Below are 7,726 nucleotides of genomic sequence, written 5' to 3' on the forward strand. Positions count from 1 at the left end.
TTTCTCTCTCTGTTTCTCTGTTTCTCTGTTTCTCTGTTTCTCTGTTTCTCTGTTTCTCTGTTTCTCTGTTTCTCTGTTTCTCTGTTTCTGTTTCTCTCTCTCTGTCTCAAGTGTGTGGTGTGTTGGTGACTGTCTATACTGACCATCTCTCTGATTGCTGTCTGTTTGCTTTGTGATCGTTGTTGCTAACAGTCTCCGTGATCGTGGTCGTGATTGTGTTTGTGTTTTTGTTGTAGTAGTCTCGTTTTGTTGATTGACTCAACCTATCAACTTTCTCTCAAGTACCAAAGTTTCAGTCTCATTCTTACCCAGAAGTTTGGTGTTGTCTCTTTTGTCCACGGAAGACTCTGATAGTCTAGTGGAGAGACTTTAGGTGTTGACAGTGATACCTGACCTCTTACATCTGTGTGTTATACCGATCGAGGGTAGTCATTTGCGAGTTAGACTTTAGCTATTGAAAAGGGGACTTGGTATTGAAGTCCAAGGTCGCCCGTTCCTGAGTCTGTTTAATACTCATTGTGAGTTCCTTGGCAGCAGGTTCAATATTAGGCTAAGAGTGCTACAAAGGCTTGACTAGGCCTGACGGTAGTTTCACCTGTTTTTGTATTGAGGGGGACTCTCATTGTAACTCCGCACAACTTGCTGCACTAAGTTTGTGTACGAATCCTTGTTGCTGTGTGAAGTGTTAGGAAGAGTGTCTGTTTGTTTTGTGTCATCTCTATATTGTTAGAGTGACTGTGTTTCCTGATTTGTTTGTTGTTGTCTGTGTTGTTGTGATTGTTGTTGTTGTTGTTGATCGCTGACTGACTGAGTTCTGTGTTTTTCTCTCATCGTTGTGTTTCATATCCATATTGGTGGATTGACTGTTGACTGCTGATCACTGACTACTGACTTTTTGTGCGAGCCATATTCTACTGACTGTATCTTAGGAGCTAGGCAAGCCACCCACGAACGACCACGTTATCAGTCATTGGTATTTGTCTGAATCGCTGACCGTGGAGATATTTGGTTTTATAGGTGTTTATCTATAGATCATCTATCTAAGAAGACACCGGTGCAAAGGTGAGGTTCCTCTCCACCGATACACAGTGTTTCCCTGGCCAGTACACCCTATAACCCTTGCTTTCAGCGTCTACCCCCATGAATATCGCCTCCTCCGCCTTCGGCTCCAACTTCCCTGCATCCAGCACGTGGACGAAGACTTTCGCCCCAAACTCATGGGCCCGCGACAAGTCTGGCTTTGCCTTCCGCACCAGCTCGTGTGGCGTTATGCCAGGGGTGGACCTTGATGGTAAGCGGTTTTTCAACCAAGTCGCATAGTTGACTGCCTCCGCCCACAGGTACTTCGGGAGATCTCTCCCTATCAGCATCGCCCTAGCATGCTTGACGAGGGTCCTGTTCAGGTGTTCGGCTACGCCATTCTGCTGAGGTGAGTTGTGGACCGTTAACTGACGTTCAATGCCCTTCTGATGGAGGTATAGGTCAAACTCGGCGCTGAGATACTCTCCCCCTCTGTCCGAGCGGACCTTTCGCAGCCGAACTCCCAGCATCTGATGCATCAACCAGGCTTCATAGCCCTTAAATGCGGTAAGTGCCTCGCTCTTCAGTTTGAGAAACTGAACTTTGGTCTGTCGGCTGTAGTCATCCGTGAACGTGACGTAGTATAGGCACCCGGCGATGCTCGCCGTTTGGGCAGGGCCCCATAGATCAGTGTGCACAAGTTCGCCGTAGGTAAGTGCGCGGCTTGTGCTCTCCTCTGGGAATGGCTTCCTCGTTGACTTAGCTTGGATGCAGGCTTCACAAAATTCGGCCTTCGACACCTCATCCAGTTCTAGGCTGGTGATTAGGCCATTCCTAATCGCATTGGCGGCTGCAGTCTGGGACACGTGTCCCAGTACTTTGTGGGCGCTGCTGACGGTGAGCTTGCCTTTTGCGACGTTGGCATGATGCTGACATTGTTGTCCTCCTGCGACGCTATACAGGCCTTCAACCTGCGGGATCTCCGCAATGACCTTTCGGTCCGGCCCTTTGGATAAGAGCTTGCACATCCTGCCCTCGAACAGCACGGCTAGTCCAGCTGCTGCAATACGGTTCGTAGAAATTAGCGTAAAGGCCATCTTTGGTGCGTACAGTGCATTTTTTAATGTCACCCTTGTACATTTCTCACCGAGCGGTAGCTCCAGGTGCACATCCCCATGCCCAATGGCACTCAAACTGGAACCGTCGGCCATCCGAACATCTTGGGGAGGGATACTCACGAAGTTCGTGAACTTGGCCCTATCAGGGCAAAAATGGGAGGTCGCGCCCGAATCTACGATGGCGCCTTGCTTTTCGACAGGTACGTTCAGCTCGCCTGCCACGCTTGCCAAGTCTGACGTGACAAAGGCATACTGGTCGTCGTGGGGCTCTGGCTGTGTGGCTGAGTTGGCTGCCTGCTTCGGCGCTCTCTCACCCTTTTTCTTTTGTTGGTTCGGACCTTGCCCTTCCTTGCCACCACCCGGACGCCAGCAATCTGTTTTGTAGTGGCCTTTCCGGTCACAGTTGAAACAGGTAACGTCTGGATTCAGTTTGGTGGTCCCGGCTGACGCTCTACCTTTTCCTTTAGCTTCCCTCGCTGAGAGGGCGCTTCCGGATGTTCCTTTCTTGGTGGGGCGTCACTCAGTGAGTAGGCGATGCTCGTACTCTTCGGTGATGATGCTGATTAGCTCGTAGGAGGTGAGTGGATTCTTGGTGATTTTGGCTGCCGCGCTGATAGACGATAAAAGAGGTCGGTAGGATTCTGGGAGTGAACCCAGGATGATTGCGTGGAAGTTGATGTCGACGATAGCCGCACCCATACCAGCCAACGATTTGCGTAGCCTCAAGAGCTCCGCGAAGTGGGTCTTCACGTCCCCTCCTTCATCACACCTTGTTTCCTGCAGGCGACGCCGTAAGTCAATCTGCACGAGTTCGCTTTTGCCCTCGTGAATCTGACATATCTCATCCCAGATGTCGGATGCCTCCCCAAGCTTTTGGACGCGCAGTAGCAGCCGATCGGTGATCATGCTGAATATCTGCTGCTTCACCAGTAAGTTCTTCTGGTGGTACTCGTCGATCTTCTGATCGAGCTCGTCTATTTCAGTCTGCGATGGCGTTGAGCCGTCAGGCTTCTTAACGGCCTTGGTTTTTGGATCAACGACGAAGGGAATAGGCTCGCAGACTCGTCCATCAGTATATCGCATCAGACCTCGGGCTCCAATAGCTGTTAGCGTTCGTTCTTTGTAAGTAATCCAATTTGAGCCGTCTTCTGCGAGCTTCGGGATATTGAACAGGCTGGAGTTTGTACCGGGGAGCATAGATTCCATGATGGAGGCAGGGCTCATAACCTAAAGGTGTTATACGAGCGCGAGAGTATGCACGACGAGGAGCCAATCACTAGAACACAAAGGTAAATCTCAGTTCGTTCGAAACAACTCATATTGATCTATGTACCTAGAACACAAAGGTAACTACGAGCCGTTAGTTCAACGTTAACGGCTGGTACGACAAAGATACTCACATCTCAGTTCATTCAAAACGACTGAGATGTTTGGGCGCTGCACTTCGTGCTTATAAGGTAAGTGGCGTGGTTACAGGAATATATGATTGATAGACATTGAAAAGATTTTAGGATGCGAGCCGACGTCATACGTCGCTTGTCTTCGTCCTGTTTGGTGTGCGCTCGGACCTATCTGCCCTTATCGCTCGGATCCTTCGGCCTCTCTCGACTCTGATCTTCCCCTTGACTCGGACGTCTCAGCCTCAGACTCCAACATACCGTCCGTATGGTGATCGTGTTCGAATGTGCATACATGCAGAAGGCGAACTTGAAGAGGCCTGGCGTTTTCATGGCATGCCAGTCCAGGAAAGTCCTGGTGGTGGAGAGGTCACCTGTCATATCCCGTATTCCGGACCTACATCCGATAATGTTCCCACGCCTCATCCGGACCTTCAGACGCCCTATCCATGTCTCCAGTCCTCTACCCATCCGGATCCCTGCACCTCTGCACATCCACATCCGCGCATCCATGTCCAGATCCCTTTACCTCCGTACATCGGACCTCCATACCTCCGCAGCTAGCCTGCATCATTCATCCTTTGTCCTATTGCCCTAATATCATATCCCGTATATCCACGCTTCTTGTCCGGACATCCGGTCCGGTCCGATCTGATCTGATCTGATATACGATAAGCTTCCTAATTCATTTCCTGTGCATATAACGTTAACACAGCCTATTCCTCTATTCGGTATTCCTTGTCCTCGGTATCTCGGTTATACTTACTACCGGTACACTTACTGATCCGTTAACCTATGCTTCATTTCCGACTCGCGCTTGATAACTTTGCTTATGCTTCATACATAGCCTCGGACGCTTGCTTACTGATCTTTCCGTTATTTCCTTAGTATATAAACTCTTGTATATGTCCTGTAGTTCCTCAGTCTGAATATCATATTAGTCCTCGCACTAGATCTCACTCTAAGTCCTCACATCAGTTCTAGTCTATCGACTTAGTCAATATCCATCTCGGGCCTAGGGAGAAATTCCCTAGGCCAGAGCTCTGCTTATCCGATCCCCGCTCATCCACTCATCCGATCCTCCGAAGTTTCCGGACGTTCGTCCGAAACTTTCCCGCGGTCCTCCGGACCTATTCTGCTTCGGACTTTGTCCTTGCAGCCTTTCCTCTGTTTGCTTCTACTTAGGACTTGTCCTAAGTAGCCATTACACGTATCCGTATCAGGACAAAACCTCATCGTAATTTCCGGAAGTTCCTCCGGAACTTTCCCGCACTCGTCCGGAAGTTATTTGCACTCGTCCGGAAAGTCCTTCCGAACTTTCCCGCGCTTCGGATGTCCTTCGGACGTTCTTGGACTTTCTTCGGACATCATTCTGAAATTAAGGGCACATACTCGGGTAAGGGGCGCAGCGCACAAGCTGAAGCCAAGCCCCTTGGAATCAGTCCTACCCTTTGTGCACGGTCTTAACATCACCAGACATGTCGGAAAACGTAGGGCCTCTCTGAGAATAACGAGGTGAGGGGCCGGAGACAGCAAAGTAGAATTTCGTTAGGATAAACAAATTACTCGATCCATAACAATATAGAAGATATGGACTGGCTAGGGAGGCTAACTCAAACTTCATCTACGACAATATTGCTCCAGCTGAGCTCCCTGCGGGTGGTTTGTAATAAAAAACCAATGGTTTTGGAACCAACTTTTTTTTTTCACAATTCGAAGGCCGTCACACAGAAAAAAGCTGTGTGCGATAGTAACGGCTGGATTTGAAGCTGCTCGGCTGTGACCTCCTCACGGCACCAATTTGAAAATTTGCATGATCCCGCCGGCAAAAGGATGCAGCAAGCGTGATCTTGATTTCTCTGCCAGGAAACACTGGCGATAAATCCCGTCATTGCAATTAGATTGGTCACGGGGCACAAAGCCGCATCCACCGATGTCCGCATGCAGGCGGAACGCGTGAGGCAAGAGGAGACAAGATAATGACTGTTTCGTCATCGAGCACTGACAAGTAGAAGGTAGCTGAAGAAGCGATAATGTGCTGAAAGCGCTGAACAGTCCTGCCATAAGGTCTCTGGGTGCACTGAAGTAGAATTCGACCAGGTCTGGCCACCCAATCGGTCACGGTGCTGAGCGCTGATCTACAAACGTGCTTGACGGTCCCTCCGGTTCTAGTCATTATTTTTTTCCATATAAGGCCTACTCGTCTACTCCCACTTGTATTCTGGGTTGCGGAACAAGCACAGAGAAGTGATCACCCGGAACAGAGCATCTGTGTATCCTGCCACCAACCATTGAGTGTGAAGTCGTGTTAACCAATGCATCGCACCGTGATCGTGTTTCACCTATTGACATTATTATCCTGAGCTGAGGAGGATCATTGGCCACAATTAAGAGCAATGACTAGCCTTCTAGTCCATAATGCGTCGGAAATTTCTAATCTCGCAAGGTCGATACGAAATAATGGTGCGGGTGAAATATCCAGAATATTGCCCATGCCCTGCCGGGGGCTTTGATCGGGTGCTGTAATAATAATTGGTGAGGGGAGCATATCACTTACAATTCTCTGACACAGAGATAGTTGATCTAACATATTGAATAGGCTGGCAGGGCAAATCTGGGGACTTACAGGTGTATCGTAAAGCCAGCGTTCGAGAAAGTGCAGCGTGTGTTTTATTTGCCTACACATTTATAACATCTTCATTCGAAGTTGTGATAGTACATCGACGAGCTGACGAGGTACGTACAAGTTGCTATATGGAGTGCCTGTCACTAACATCAGTAGCGCAGTCAGCCAATAAAAAATCGTTAATTGTTAGATATGAGAAGACACCGCCGACCACAAGAGCGCGCTGTTCGGGAAGTACTACCGTCAAGCAGCGTTTAAACTCCGCTTGAAGCCAGCTCTAGACTTTGGCCCGATAGCCCCCATCGGAGTTGGCCATTCATTCCTGGACGTTCTAACTTCTAAGAAAGTTTCGACGTGTGCGCCAGGCCTAGTATTCCTTCTTCTCCGCACTCGCCCGCATATTCTTTTCAGAAGAAGATTCAAGCACATGTACCCATCAAACTCTACGTATTCCCGTCAATCAACACTATTATAAACACCTCGAATCTTGAGCCCCCAAAGGGAGCCGGAGGTAAGAGTGTACGATCTTACAACCTTGACAACCACCAGGCTATTTCCGAGGGGAAAGTGAAATTACTTCGATTCGATCATATGTCTATGGGAAGAAACCTAGGACAGACCTTCGAGTCTCTGAGGATCGGATGTGGCAGAGAACCAGGAACCTCGCTCGGGCTGCCTGCAACAAGAAATGGGCTAGCCGACATGCGGACCCGAACTTTATCGAAGAAGTTGCCGACGACGAGTCTTACTTAGATGAACCAGATACCCCCCTGTTGCCGTGACATGCCTAGACCTTCTTCCAATAAGATAGGTCACGCTTTCAGTTTTCTTAAATCCACTCACTCCTACGACCCCGGGCCACAAAGTAGGCAAAGCTCTGTTCAAAGTTAATTTCTGCTTGAAGGCTTCTACTACTAATACAGTTCCATCATCCTCGTCTTTTACTCACACAGCTTTGATCAAAGACTCGGACACCGTTCTTACGAAATCCATGGCCCGGACTCAGCATTCGAAATACCTAGACTCATTCCCGATCTTGCTAAAGCACGAGTTCGAGTTCCGCTCACTCTTCTCACCAGGGCTCCATTCTGGGAATCCTTCGATCATCAATATGACGAAAGGTCTTGTCCTGGACGACCCGAAATTGAGTGTCACACTTTGTCTTCAGCCTTCTGGTATACAATAAGCACTCGCCCTGATCTTCGAATTAAGTAGGAACGACTGAGACTCTTCCTTACATATATCCATTCATGGAGCTTCAAGACGGACTTTCCTTTTGACAACAGCCTTAGCATTAACGTAGGATGGGGAGACGACCCGGAATTTGTGGGCTTTCAAGTTCGTATAAATAATATATAAAATGCGTGGTTCAGAAATACATACGTATTAAGACAAACTAAGCAGTATAATACATATCATATCATGTAGGGTTCACAAAGTACTGACTGATATAATGAGATTGCCATGGAGAGTCCAACCATGTTCATATTAAGTGTATCCTGTCAACAATCAAGGGACTTTTGAGTTCATTTTCGGAAGAATCAAATTCCGCAACTCTGACCTTC

Source organism: Suillus plorans (assembly GCF_016647745.1).
Source record: "Suillus plorans strain S12 chromosome Unknown HD556scaffold_4, whole genome shotgun sequence".
In the NCBI taxonomy this organism is placed as follows: Eukaryota; Fungi; Basidiomycota; class Agaricomycetes; order Boletales; family Suillaceae; genus Suillus; species Suillus plorans.